Source organism: Pan troglodytes, chromosome 7, assembly GCF_028858775.2.
Source record: "Pan troglodytes isolate AG18354 chromosome 7, NHGRI_mPanTro3-v2.0_pri, whole genome shotgun sequence".
In the NCBI taxonomy this organism is placed as follows: Eukaryota; Metazoa; Chordata; class Mammalia; order Primates; family Hominidae; genus Pan; species Pan troglodytes.
Window position 1 is genome coordinate 50,799,081 of NC_072405.2, and position 14,243 is coordinate 50,813,323.

Sequence of the window (14,243 nt, forward strand, 5' to 3'; positions counted from 1 at the left end):
CCAGTTCAGGAAGGGAGAATCTGGAACTCCAGATTTCTATCTAAATATCATTTTATGGAGAAAGATGCTTTGATATTTATTGCACTTTATAACAAGTTTACCCCCTCCACATAATAATAATAGTTTTAGGTGCAAGTGAAACTGTGAAGCTTCTCCTCTTTGTAGGAGGATTGCAACGGAGGACTGAGAGTGGGGGGCAAGGCTTCTGGGGTCAGTCTTGTCACTTGTCCCCATCACTTCCCAGCTATGGAGGAGAAAGGGAAGGCACAGCCCAGGTGGCACAGCTGTCTGTCCTAATCGTCTTTGGCAAAAGCTCAGAGGAGCTGAATGCTGAAGTATCCTCAACCCACCCCACTCATCTTGTTTCCCTTTTCTTCATTTTCACATTTTTTTTCTGCCAGTGTAGTTACTGAATGTCAGGGGGCCTAGTTTCTGCGTCCTGCCTTGTTGTAGCATGTGGGTTGGAACTATGCTTTCCTTGTGCACCGCATGTGCTGTGGGGTGCTTAATACATGCTAAATAATGACAGCAGTACCCCGTATGCGAGAAATCAGCCTTCCTCCTGAGGGCCATATCCCATTATGTTACACTTGTTTTTAAGATGGACGGAAGCTGAAGGCATCCCTCCCGCTCACTGCTCCTTCCACTTTAGATGAACAGCTGGAACTCACATAACACAGCCTCTTCCGACAAGATTTCCTTTAGAGAGAGAACATTCTAGGGATGTGATCACTGAGCATCCGGGCTCCAAGCCGAAAGGCAACCTGTTACATAGCGCAGTTCCCATTTAGCCATGCAGGCAAGGGACCCATTACAACCTCATGTGAGGGAAGGGGTCCCAGAGAAAAGGTTCCTCTCTGCGTCCCTGAGAAACCCCTCAAAGCTTCTGAGCAGAAGGCTATCCCTCTAGGCAGAAAGTAACAGTGAAATAAATCTGCAACCGGCAGCGATTCTGTCAGAGCCTCTGGGTCTGTAACTATCTTAAGACGTGGAGGAGTAGGATGAGAGCACGGGCAGCTGGACAGAGTGGCTCCAACAGGACTGCAGGGGAGACGTGCGGTCACCTGCGGCGTGGGAACAGCAGGGCAAGGGCAGGCGGGCTCGGCTCCTGGACTCCTCCGCGGCCACAAAGCTGCCCTGTTTCTCCGCACCTGGACCCCCAGTGTGTGACTCTGCATAGAGCTCATCATGATTTGTCGCCCAAGGTCATAACCAGTCACAGCCAGCATCATTTCACCAGGCACACGGGGTAGAAGCAGCGAAGAGAATCGCAGCACCGGCAAACACAAGGAATTCCGGCACTAACACTTATATAATGAAAACCTTCTCCGCTCTCACTCACCGCTGCCACTCTCTCACAGCACGTAAATCATTAAAACGAACACTCCTCAAGTGTTTATGCGCATTTTAGCAACTCATCATAAAGCACATGCTTCCTAGTAGTAGAAAAACCTACAGAAACGTCTGTGAAATTAAACAATGGATAAATTCGAATCAGCTTTTCTCTTTTGCAGGACTAAGAACTACAATAGGTCAAGTGAATACTGGTGTGAAAACTAATACCCAACTACAGTGTACCTTTAAAAATGCTCCACTGAGATTCTGATGGTGCCTTATTAACAATTAGAAGTAAGAAGTAATAGCAATAAGTCAGAATTTTTGGATAAAAATATATATTATGAAGGATTACCGGAGCAAAACCCCTTTTACTGCTGAAGATGACATTAGAGGCTTCTGTTATCATTATAATTCATCTGGGCAGCAAATTTCTCTTCAGCTCAATAAAAACTAAGTATGAAGTAAGTTTCTTTCTAAAAATAGCCCAAGAACTCAGTACTACTTTCCTTTCTTACACTCTTTTCCTACTAAATGGAACACTGAAGTATTTCCTTTCATTGTTGACACTTTATGTCATTTGCATTTAAAATCAGACAATACATAATAACAAAGAAGTCTTTAACTAAATCTTTTCAAAATGGGAAAATGGCTTTCACAATACTAACTGTGGACCTGCCTCCTTCCTTGCTCTAGAGATGACAGGCACAGATAGCTGGTGAGCACCTATCCTATCGCCTAGGAGAACTGTTTTATTAATATCAATATTCCTAAAGCTGATACATTTACTTGCTAATTGATAAAGAAATTCCTGCCTGGTTCTCTGCTGTAAGCAAACTGTTTGGCTTGAGGTCAGTCCACATTGAAAACACACTTCTAAATAAGCAAGATGATTCAAATTTAATTTAAAATATTCAATATCAAAATCTTTTGTTTTCTTCAGTACAAATTTAAGTTGGTAATAATGTGTTAGATGAACTGCAGTTAAGGTTACAGAATCCCATGGCCTTTGGTTACTTTTGATAACTAACTCAGTCTAAAAGAGGATGCTTTAAATTATTCTCTAAAACCTTCTTCCTAAATTAATTTTTTAAAGTGCTTCTCTTTAGGCATATATGGGTTTATTTTTTAAGCACAAAATCCCCCTTAAAAGGATAAAAAACTGTCCATCTATACATTCAAGAAAATTACATTTGACACTCCATTATTTCTACAAAATAAACTTGTAGCACAGAGTATAACAGGAATTAACTTTCAACATTTTTTTCTCAAGAATTAGGTTACCATAGTAGAAAACAAAGCTCAATGACACAATACAATGTTTCTGTATTTACAGAAACCATATCCATTAATCAAATATTTTAACATAAAATAATGATCTACAGATTGCTTTTGCAAAAATAAGTAAGAATCGAAAACTTTTTCTTGGGCAAATTGAATAAGGCAGATTTATTGCAGTAGGAGACATTTAAAGAAAAACCTTTTGCCACCTCTCTTAGCTTTCTCTAACGTACCAACCTGAAAGCTTCCAGTTTTCCCAAGAGATAAACATTACTATGACGGTAACATTAGGAAGATTTAAGGAGAAAAGAACAAAGAGAAGTCTTAAAATTCCACCCAGTACTTACAAGTAGTTTCCAAGAAAACTGAGCCACAATTCTTCAGAAGACTGCTCTCCTGATCACAAACACAATCTGAAGTCTAAAATAGATATCCTACCACATTAGGCCGAGAAGTCACATTTCAGCTTGCTAACTTCTACTTTTACAACTCATAGAACTAACCCCGGCTAAAATTAACTGCAGCCAAGCGGCAGGCAGGAACACGCTGATTTGCATCATGTGTGCCGGGATTTATTCACTAGGACAACATCGGTGTCCTCTTAATGGGAAATGCGGCCAAGGGGCGTGCCCTGGTGAACAATACATAGCATCATGATTATGCTAATTACTGAATTCAGTCCAATAATACTAACTTCTTTTAAGTTGTTTTTGCAAGTACTGACAAAGAGAAGGAGTAAGCTTTTTCCCAACAGGCATTCACTTGATTTTTAAGCACATTCAAATCAGACCAAACTTTGGCAACAAGGTGGCAGTGCTGTGTGCTCTTCACAAGCAAAAGCAAAGCAAAAGGACATTCTGTCCGATTATTTAAACAGCGTGATTAGATGCAGCACTACGTGAAATTAAATAGACACAGAATATACATATCAGTAAGTCTATCCACCAGAATCCTGAAATAAAAGCTTTTTCTTTCTCTATAATGAACTGATTGCAGGGACTTGCTTTCTGGCTCTGCCTCCTCCTGCACCTCCCAAGGAGTCGCTATGAAGACACAGATTCAGTAATAAATCACAACTGAGAATAAACATCTCAAATATTTGCAAAGGCATTGTCCTTGGCAAGAAGCATTTTAAGGTGGATTTAACTCCTTGGCTAGAAAAATTGTCCTCTGTAGGTGACTGACCATCTACAAAGCATGTTGGAACTCAAGTTAACAGGTAAAGACCCCAAACATACAGCTGACACTGAAAAGAAAATCAGAACATGAAAAACTTTTTCTCGAAAATATAAGTACAACTTATAACAAAGACACAAAACCGCTTAGTATCTACTCGAGATGGTTTTGGACTAGTTTACTTTAGACTAAGTTCTGATGACATATTTTGCTCTTATTGAACACTCTATGAAAGATATCAAAGCACTTTACAAACATCAATCAAATCTCCAAGCATCTTTGGGAGATGTCATTTTCCTCTTTTTTTTTTTTTTCCCCACAGACAGGTAAAAGACAGGGTAATTCCATTTCAACGACTTCAACCAACCCTGGATCACCCCATCTCCTCCTGAGACCTTTATAACATCTTCCGTATTAACCACTTACCTATAATCCTATAGACCTTTTCAGAGCCATTTGTTTTCCTCATTTTAAAATGTCATATGTTCGTTTGGACTTCAGGAGATTCACTCTACTTAACACCCAGATGCCAGGCCTGAACCCCAGGGGCTTAAAAAGCCCTCCTTGACTCTCTCTTGCAGACAGGTATCCTGCAACACGGATCCCTAAAACATGGCGATGCCCTCAGGAGGCACTGTCCATCTGCAGCCTGCTGCCCAAAGCACAAACCGGTTGATCTTCATTGGTGTGAGTTGGACATCACCAGCACAATCTCCCTCCTGTTGTTTACAAACACTGCTGGCTGCTGATCTGAGATTGCATCCCCTCGGCCTAACCTGAGGCTCTGTGCCAGCACCTGCCCCACCTCTGCAAGAGGGTGGCTGGTATGCATTCCCCTTCACTCCAACCCAGAGTCATGGGAGGCAGGCATTTCCTGCTCTGTGCTGAAAGAAGAGAAGTCAGCACTCATCAAAGATGGCTAGCTGCTAATGAACAGAATTATTCTCAATAATCCACTGCAAACTCACTCCAGAAGTCTTAATGCCAAAAAGGACCTTGTAAGGCTATTTTTGACATGATATTCTCATCCTATTATGTCATAGTTCAGGACAAAAGTCTCTAAGCCAAAATATTATTTCTGCCCTAAACCAGAAAGTAAGAAAAAGCAAATACACCAAGTGCATTTCTGCATCAGAGTTTGTATTGGAAAGGAGCAATCTGATGTATGATGGATCCTACATCCATTCATCGGAAGGCAGGGGCCCCTGAGCAATGCTCCAGTTCCTCACATGTCAGATATGTCTAGTATGACTCTGCTGTTTCAACAGCAGCCACACCTGTTCCACAGTGGAAGAACCAAAGCATTCCAAATAAAACAGTCTCCTCCAATTTACATTAGTCATTCTGCTGCTTCCTTTTCATTAGTGAAACTACTTGAGTCAACAGTGCTTTTGTTCTAGGTATACTTATGACAGTAGATAAAAATCTGTATCAGAGTACCTTTAAAAGCAGAGTAAATTCTTCCCATTTGTTCTCATTAATTTTTGGTGGTAGAGGAGGGACAGGGAAGGCGGTGACCTATGGGATCTTTAGTTCAACGAATCCATGAAATTAAAGAAAATTACTATGTTTATGAATGTCCACTAATGAATTAACCCAGATACCAACCTTCTATGAGCAGTTACATGTATAATTTAAAATTTTCTAGTAGCTGCTTTTAGAAAAGTAACAATAAAGAGGTAAAATTAATTTAATAATATATTTTAACTCAATATATCCAAGATATGATCATTTTAATGTGTAATAATCATAAAAACTATTAATGAGATATCTTCATTCTTTTGTTTGTACTGCCCCAAGCCTGTGCAATCCAATGCGTATTTTACAATTAGTACATTCCAATCTGGACAATCCACATTTCCAGTGCTCAGTACCCACATGTGCCTGGTAACTATCATAGTGGAAAGCCAGAGTGTACAAATATCTTCCTGACAACAGCTTTTCTACAACATGTACTAATATTTACAGGTTTCTGGGCATGTGCACACTTATATACACTCAAGAAACATCAACTAAATACTGGGCATATAGGATGAAAAACGCCTAGTTTTTGTCCTCAAGGAGCTCAAAGTTTAGATACTTGGCATCCTTTGTTTTTTAGAGCTAGGGTCTCATTCTGTCACCCAGGCTGGAGTGCAGTGGCACAATCATGGCTCACTGCAGCCTTGACCTCCTGAGCTCAAGCAATCCACCCACCTCAGCCTCCTGAGTAGCTGGGACTACAGGCACGTGCCAGCACACCTGGCTAATTTTAAAATTTTTTTGTAGAGAGGAGGTCTCACCATGTTGCCCAGGCCAGCCTCGAACTCCTGGGCTCAAGTGATTCTTCCACCTCAGCCTCCCAAAGCACTGGGATCACAGGCATGAACTACTGCCCCTGGCTTCTTGGCATTCTTTACCTTTGAAATAATATGCAAAATATTCTGTGTTCTCTGTGTGTATTCTTCTGGGGAGATAACTTTCTTCATCACTTTATTAAAGGAGTCTGTGTCTCAAAAAGGTTAAGAGCCAGGAGACTAGACTAGTAGCAGATGCTGGGAGAAATGGAGAGCTAAGGAAAATGAAGGAACTGAGACAGATAGAAGGGGAAAGATCCGAGGAGAAAGAAAGACTAAAAGGAAGATAAATAAACAAAAAAGAGAGAAGAATTTCATTGCTAGACATGAAATTTTAGTTATAAAATCATATAATAAAAATTGGCGGCCAGGCGTGGTGGCTCACACCTGTAATCCCAGCACTGTGGGAGGCCGAGGTGGGTGGATCACGAGGTCAGGAGTTCAAGACCAGCCTGACCAACATGCTGAAACCCTGTCTCTACTAAAAATACAAAAAAAATTAGCCAGGCATGGTGGCGCACGCCTGTAGTCCCAGCTACTCAGGAGACTGAGACAGGAGAAGCCACTTGAACCCAGGAGGCAGAGGCTGCAGTGAGCCAAGATCATGCCACTGCCAAGATCACACCAGCCTGGGCAACAAAGCGAGACTCCGTCTCAAAAAAAAAAAAAAAAGGGCATGTTCCAGTTACTATGCCAGGTACTGGGGACAGATACAGAGATGAAAGACAAGGTCTCCATGTCCAAGGAGTTCACATTTTAGTGACAGGAACAGACTCACCCAGGCAGATACAATACTTGGGTAAGTATGAAGACGCAGTTTATGTGCAATGTGCTATGGCTACAGCGGGGAGAGGAAGGAGGGTGCCACACAAGAGGGACTCAATACCCCCCCAACCTTTTTTTTTTTTTAATTGAGAAGATGTCTCACTCTGTCGCCCAGCCTGGAGTGCAGTGACACGATCTTGGTTCACTGCAACCTCCACCTCCCAGGCTCAAGCGATCCTCCCACCTTAGCCTCCCAAGTAGCTGGGACTATAGGTGTGCACCACCACACCTGGCTAATTTTTATATTTTTTGTAGAGATGGAGTTTTGCTATGTTGCCCTGGCTGGTCTCAAGCTCATAATAGGATAGTAAATAAATAGGCTGGGCTCAAGCAATCCACCCAACTTGGCCTCCCAAAGTGCTGGGATTACAGGCGTGAGCCACCATGCCTGACCCCTCATTTCTTAAATAAAGGTTATTTTCTGATCAAATTTTAAATCTATGTTCTGGAATAACTCAAGATTCTGCATTTTAGTTTGGAACCTTAGAAAAGCATGGATAGGTCATGGAGAAATCAAGTATTCTAAAATATTTTAAAATGACATCTGGAAATAGCAGTGAAGTTTCTATTCTGAGCTATTTATCATCAACTTGAACCTGGTTATTTGATCCAACTATTTAAGGTTGAGGCAGGAGGATCACTTGAGGTCAGGAGTTTGAGACCAGCCTGGCTAACGTAGCGAAACCCCGTCTCTACAAAAAACTTAGCCGGGCACGGTCACACATACCTGTAGTCCCAGCTACTTGGGAGGCTGAGGCATGAGAATCAGTTGAACCCGGGAGGCGGGGGTTGCAGTGAGCTGAGATCACGCCACCACTCCAGCCTGGATGACAGAGTGAGACTCTATCTCAAAGAAAAAAAAAAGCCATCAAAAAATGAACATTGAAGAAAAAACTCTTCAACTCGTTAAGAATTCTCTGTATTTTATTTATTTATTTATTTATTTTGAGACAAAGTCTCTGTCACAGTAGTGCAATTTCGGCTCACTGCAACGTCTGCCTCCTGTGTTCAAGGATTCTCCTGCCTCAGCCTCCTGAGTAGCTGGGATTATAGGTGTGTGTTCCACCACGACCAGCTGATTTTTGTATTTTTAGTTTCGCCATGTTGGCCAGGCTGGTCTCAAACTCCTGACCTCAAGCATCCATCCACCTTGGCCTCCCGAAGTACTGGGATAACAGGCGTGAACCACTGTGCCTGGCCCACGTTAGGAATTCTTTGGATTGTAGCTGTGGACTCAGAAAGACCTGGGTTCAAAGTGTACCCCACGACCTACTAGCTGTCTGACCTCGAGCAATTGAGCTCACCTCTGTGACTCGGCTTCCTCGCCTGTAAAATGGGGATAATGTTGCTGACATCAAGGGTTGGTGTTGGAAGGAAGTGAGATGTATCTAGCACAGGCACACAAAGAGTCTCAATAAACGGCCGGGGCCATTATGCTCACAGCAGGTCTAGCGGCAGTATGGTACTTGCTGAAGGGCAATTTGGGATATTTACTGAGTGCGGATTAAAGGCTCCCTGTTTTTATAGCATGAAGCTTCTTCAAAAAATAAAATGTTGAAAGGAACTTCAAATGGTCGTTAAGTATTTCAGGAAAACCAGGGTTTGTAAACTCCTTTGGAAAACTCTGTAGCTGCGCCAGCCTGTTTAATTTTCTCCGTGATATGGTCTCATGTCCCCAGCCAGAGGTTAGCACAGGATTCAGGGTCACTGACTGAAGAACACAGGCGAATCATGTGTCTGGGCAGATGGCTGCTGTAAAGTCCCCCTATTCCTTCCTTACCCTAGGGAGTCCCTTCCCGCACTGACTCTGGGCTTGGCCAGTAGGACAACAGCAAACATAATGCTGGGCCCTGGAAAGTGCTGGTGCATGGGGGCTCACCCTCTCTTGCAACTTCGAAATGCCCCGCCCTGGCTTGCCTACCAGAAATGAGAAGGCCACATGGAGTGGGGATGCGCCATCACTGCTGAGTCCCTGCCACTGGTCAGCCCGCTGAGCACCTGATGGGTGGGTCAGGCTATCGTAAACCACACAGCCAGCCAGCTGCCAGCTGACTGCAAAGTCCAGCCAGGCTTGCTCAAGTCAGAACCACTCCGGTGCCCTACAGAACTGTGAGGTACAGAAAGAAATGTTTGTTTTTTTGAGCCACTAGTATCAGGTGGTTTGTTATGCAGCAAAAGCTGACTAACACACATTCCTCCAAAAAGGCTGCATGCTCAGGAGGGCTACACCAGTGTGATCCACAGCGATGCAGTCTTCACACTTCAGAAACGGACTCAATTCACATACATACAAACAGAGAGCTCTAACTCTGCACAGAAGAAACTGGTATCCTCTTCAGCTAAAAAAAAAAAAAAGACGCAAATTCTTCAAGACAGTTCTTTAAAAAACCTTGATAAATAGCTAATTCAGCATAATTTTATGACAGTTTTTATCAGGATTGTGAAAGTAAAGGCAGCATTATGACTGCTGTTGTTTGAATACTCATTTTAACATAGTTGATTTTTTAAATTATATTGGAATTCTCTTGGGGCTTTCATACTGCTCTACATTCAGAACAGCCACCTGTTCAACAAACATCTGTTAAAGCACCATCAGGAAACTCCCAAGCATTTGCAAGATTTGTATAAGTGGCAGGATGCCCATGACCACAGCAGAAAGTGGTGTCAATGACAGTTCTGCCTTTAAGAGGCTCATAATGTGATGAGTCATGACACTGTCCCACTGTCCATAAACTTATCATATAAGGGAGTAATTACTAAGCATTCCAAAAGTTAAAAGTTCATTCCAATAGGAACATAAGCAAAGAAGAGGCTTCCAGTTGTGTTAATCAAGAAAGGTTGGCCCGGCGCGGTGGCTCATGCCTGTAATCCCAGCACTTTGGGAGGCTGAGGCGGGCGGATCACCTGAGGTCAGGAGTTCGAGACCAGCCTGGCCAACATGGTGAAACCCCATCTCGACTAAAAATACAAAAAAAATTAGCTAGGCGTGGTGGTACACGCCTGTAGTCCCAGCTACTCAGGAGACTGAGGCAGGAGAATCTGCTTGAACCCAGGAGGTAGAGGCTGCAGTGAGCCAAGATCGTGCCACTGCACTCCACCCTGGGCAACAGAGCAAGACTCTGTCTCAAAAAAAAAAAGAAAGAAAGAAAGAAAGAAAGAAAGAAAGAAAGAAAGGCATCTTCAGCCAGGTGCAGTGGCTCACACCTGTAATATAATCCCAGCACTTTGGGAGGCTGAGGTGGGAAGATTGCCTGAGGCCAGGAGTCCCAGACCAGCCTCAGCACCATATTGAGACCCCATCTCCATTTTCAAAAAAGGGATCTTGGAGGGAGTGGTATTTGTTTTTGTTTGTTTGTTTGTTTTGAGACGGAGTCTCGCTCTGTAACCCCAGGCTGGAGTGCAGTGGCATGATCTCAGCTCACTGCAGCCTCCACCTCCCAGGTTCAAGTGATTGTCCTGCCTCAGCCTCCCGAGTAGCTGGGATTACAGGCACCTGCCACCATGCCTGGCTAATTTTTGTATTTTTAGTAGAGATGGGGTTTCACCATGTTAGCCAGGCTGGTCTTGAACTCCTGACCTCAGGTGATCCGTCCGCCTCGGCCTCCCAAAGTGCTGGGATTACAGGCGTGAGCCACCACACCCGGCCTGGGAGTGGCATTTGAATGGAGCCTTCTCCTAAGCTCTCAACAGTAGCAGGAGTAGAAAGAACACTATACAGAAGCAACACACAAGCAAAGATGGAGAAAAAGGAAAGCTATAATGTTTGTCTAGGGGACGGCTTGATTGAGATTCAAGCTCCATCAAGTAATAGCTGCTTTGATGACTATATTACTTAATTTTTCCAAATCTAGGCTATAAAGTATCCAATGAAAGTGGCATCTGCAGCAAGGCTACCTGGTTCAAATGCCAGCTTCATCACTTTGTAGTTGTCTTGGGCAATTACTTTCTCACTGTGCCTTCATCACTTTTAAAATGGGAATAATTATACATGCCTCACGGGGTTATTATGAAGACTAAATGAGTTTTTCATTTGTAAAGTATGTAGAATAGTGCCTGGTATAAATGTTTTGTTAAATAAACTTATATGTTTATGCATACACAGCAAACAGTTATATAGATATAGATAGGCATGTATGAATGTAGATACAGAGATACAGCTTTATCACCAAGAACAGTACCTGGTATGTAGAAAATGCTAAACACACTTAAATGTTTCCCTTCCTCCTCCATTGTCTGGAGTCCACAGAGATCTAGAGCACAAGGTCAGACAAGTTCCATGCACCCCAACATCAGCCTCCACTCAGTTAAAAGAACACAGGCTGTCCTTCCTCTACTTTCACACTGGAAGCTTTCTCCTTTCTCTTGGGGGCAATAATTCTGCACTTGCTGATACAAGATGCTAGGCTTAGCCAGGCACAGTGTCACGCCTATAATCCCAGCACTTTGGGAGGACAAGGACATAGCATTGCTTGAACCCAGGAATTTGAAACCAGTCTGGGCAACATAGTGAGATTTCGTCTCTAAAAATAAAAAAAAAATTAAAAATTAAAAATTAAAAAAAATTAGCAGGTGCAGTGGTACCCACCTGTAGTCCAAGGTACTTGGGAAGCTGAGGTGGTAGGATATCTTGGGTCCAGAAGTTTGAGGCTGCAGTGAGTTATGATTGTGCCAATGCATTCCAGCCTGGGCAACAGAGCGAGAACTTGTCTCAACAAAACAAAACAAAACAAAAAGATGCTAGGCTTGAAACCACTAGACACAGATACAACACGGCCACTAGCTTCAAAACAAAAGAGCACTAATACCACCTTATGTGATATATGCACCTCAAATGGAAAAATAAGCACAGGCTTATTAAGTGCAACCTTCACTTCTATAATTTATTACTATGCAAGCTAATCTAAAATGAGAAACTCTGAATGCAATAAGATTTTGGGGAAAAAGTCAAAGATTAGATTTAAAGCCACAGTAATTCGAAAGTTAGGTTAACAAAAACCTTACTAATCCCAGACTAATTTGGCTTGAACTAGATATATGTCTAAACTGAAAATACTTTTAAATGCAGTTTTATTACTTGAATCAACAAATATTAAACTGAGTTTCCTCTGTTTTTAAAAGGAAAGTACTAAGGATAGTTACTGGATTATACTAAAAACAAAAACAAAAAACCCATTAAAAGTGCTTGAAAATATTCGACTATGTTGAAATAAGTAACATTTTACTGCAATCTTATAGTATTTATTTGTTAGAAACCACTTTTTCATAGGTATCACCAAGGTAAACTCCACCCATCACAAACAAAGCCTTATTGTCAATTCTGTATTGGATAGAATGTGAAATAATGAGTTGTGCTAAACTGCTAATCATAAACATCCACTTCTCAGTTTACTCCCTCCGATAATAGGAAAACTATTAAGTATCAAGCAATGAGCTGCTAATTGCCCAAATCTTTTGATACACAGTATAAAATACTAATTTTTGTGATTTCAATCTATACTGTTTCACAATCATTCAAGTCTGTTTCAAGAGCACTTAGAGTCTTTAGGTAAGGATTACCCTACTTTTAACTCGAAATTTAAGGCTTTCTGAGGAAAAGAGGGCTGTAGGAGTCTTTTAACAGAGCCATATTCCTGGGTTCAATCAAACTGAACCAATTGCTAGCTTTGAGACAGTAGGCAAGTTATTTAACAGAGTTCTCTCTGCCCATCTGTAAAATGAGGATAAGGATCCATCTACCTTCTAGGAATGTTGCAAAAATGACTCAATGCACATAAAGCACTTACAACAGAGCTTGGCATGGATTTTTGAAAAAAAAATTTTATACATGGATTTTTTTAAAAAAAGAAAATATACATACAATATATATATTTTATATGTAAGCTATATAAAGTAACGATGAAGGAGAATTCCTAGTTAAACCACCTGGCCATGGTAGGTAGAAAATCTGTTCTGGGGCTCTGGGGCTTTAGGTCCCCTTGCTACCTATTTCAGGTAGACAGGGAACTTGCAGGGTATGCCTGAAAGGACCCTCAAAATGACAGTGGAGAGCCGCCAGCTTCACTGTGAATAATTTCAAGTCCATTCTCAAGACTCCTGCCTTTTCACTATCAGGTCTCTGAGCATCTATAAGAGGCACTTGAAGGGCAGATGCCCACGTGTGTGGTGGAAGACAATACTTGATACCAATTTTCCAAGAGACATGGAAATCAAAAATTTGTTTTCTAATTTGTAATAGTTTTGCTGTAAATGGGTATGATCTGTTTCCAAACAGATAAACTAAGAAGTGGTCACTTTTGGCCAGGCGCAGTGGCTCACACCTATGATCCCAGCACTTTGGGAGGCCAAGGCAGGCGGATCACGAGGTCAGAAGTTCAAGACCAGCCTGGCCAACACAGTGAAACCCCATCTCTATTAAAAATACAAAAATTAGCCGGGCGTGGTAGCGGGTGCCTGTAATCCCAGCTACTCGGGAGGCTGAGGAAGGAGAATCGCTTGAACCTGGGAGGCTGAGGAAGGAGAATCGCTTGAACCTGGGAGGCAAAGGCTGCAGTGGGCCAAGATCGCGCCACTGCACTCCAGCCTAGGTGACAGAGCAAGACTCCATCTCAAAAAAAAAAAAAAAAGAAGTGGTCACTGTTAGGGTGAGCAGTTCAAAGTCAAGCTCAAATTAAGAGATAAAATATTTATAAGAGGGTCTAGTTGCACTTGGCTATAAGAATCCAGCAGGTGACTACTTCCACAGGTCTCTTAATAAACGTACATGATTGTATCCTTAGGTACTAAGTATTTCATTTAAAAAGTACTAAAAAAATGAGTGTTCGTTTTCAAAGTAGCTGTGATAAGCAAAAAACAAACAAAAAACCCCACCAAAAAACCATAAAACCAAACCCAGAAGGATCAACAACTCAGCTCTCAGAACTATAATAGCCCAATAATTATAATAATCCAAGAGACCATTCTGAGAAACACCAGAGACCAGTTCCTTCATAATACAGGGGGATGGTTCACAAAAGAGGAGTGGACAAACAGTACTGGGATAGTCATGGTTGATTGTAGACTGCGAAATAAAAGCCAATTATCCATTTTAGACATTAATGCTTTCATTTTAAGAGTTGGTTTCTTCTTTTTGACATTATATTCTTGCCTCTCCAATTACAAGGACAGGATTCATTTCCCACTTCTTTGACTCAGATCTGTTTTTTAAAAATGCTCTTTGAAAACAACTGAAAATTATCCTTTTTAGTTTCCCAAACTAAGAACCTTTTATGTAAACCATAAAGAACAGCTCTG

The 14,243-nt window shown here is 41.9% G+C and overlaps 1 protein-coding gene across 10 annotated transcripts in view; it reads right to left on the bottom strand.

Annotated features, from left to right (window-relative positions):
- The window catches only part of SLC20A2 (solute carrier family 20 member 2), a 123,575-nt gene that overhangs the window by 80,633 nt on the left and 28,699 nt on the right, over positions 1 to 14,243 (bottom strand). For 2 of the 10 annotated variants that reach the window (XM_063816314.1, XM_063816315.1), the window contains exon 2: positions 11,539 to 11,636. The exons of 5 other annotated variants lie outside the window; for them this stretch is intronic. The gene's annotated coding sequence lies outside the window, so the exon portion shown is untranslated. Of the gene's footprint in view, positions 1 to 2,963; positions 3,369 to 8,874; positions 9,293 to 11,538; positions 11,637 to 14,243 lie in introns of those variants that run through there. 3 more of the 10 variants (XM_054656688.2, XM_003311704.7, XM_016959427.4) reach the window with 3 other exon arrangements.